This window comes from Arachis ipaensis, chromosome B04 (genome assembly GCF_000816755.2).
Source record: "Arachis ipaensis cultivar K30076 chromosome B04, Araip1.1, whole genome shotgun sequence".
Classification (NCBI taxonomy): domain Eukaryota; kingdom Viridiplantae; phylum Streptophyta; class Magnoliopsida; order Fabales; family Fabaceae; genus Arachis; species Arachis ipaensis.
Genome location: NC_029788.2, coordinates 8,864,155 through 8,865,166, shown reverse-complemented (window position 1 = coordinate 8,865,166; position 1,012 = coordinate 8,864,155).

Below are 1,012 nucleotides of genomic sequence, written 5' to 3'. Positions count from 1 at the left end.
GGTATTTTGATAGTTTCTTTAGGAGGGTATTCAGATTCTATTATTGATCCTGAGCTTGTTTTCCAAACAACAGTCGGTTTTGTTAAAGGACATAATTTCTTATCGGGTTTAGAGTAATAATTAACATACCAATCAAAGAAGTATAAACTAATTCTATTTTCTTTCATAAAATCATAGAACAGTTCTCTTAGTCTAATAACTTCATTTTCTGAATGATTAGTAAAATACCAATCTCTTAGTGGTTTATTATAATCAGCATTAAAATCTTGTTTTATCCATTCTTTATCAATTTCAAATGGTTCTTCCTTAATAATTACTGATAAAACTTGTGATTCTCTTGGATCAAATTCTGAAGGTGATTTGTATACAGCAGTGGCTATATGTGGCCTTCTGTTGTCAATTCCTACAATATCATCCATATTTCCTATTGATGAGTTGTCTATGGAATTTCTATGACTAATAGTTTCAACATTATCAGGAATTCTTAATGATTGGGATCTATTCATTCTAATTCTAATATCTGGTCCTTCTCTTATTATTTCTCTTATTCTAGTGTTTTGTATTTGTGGTTCTTCAATACCATCAGGTATTACCCATTCTTCAGGCATTCTACTTTTTAATTCTTCATGTCTTAACCTTCTAGGGGTTTGTATATTAGATCTTTTAAGATTTGCATGCATAATTATCGTTTCTTCTTTTGAGGATTGTCTTAATGCTTTAAAATCATAATTAACCTTAGTAATTTTATAATATATTCTATAGATTATTTCGAATGGATCATATTTCTCATTTATAATTGTCTCATCAGATCTTACTTGTAATTTTAAGGCTTGCCATGTATATTCATTTTTTAAATTCATAGCATAATTTGGGTAACAATTAAAAAAAACTGGACCGTCATGACAGTTACTTTCTAATATTCCTATTAATGAATCACTGAAATTTTGGAATCTGGTATCTCTTAATGTTAATAATATAGGCAGATTAATTCCTATTCTAAAATTAGGTTTTA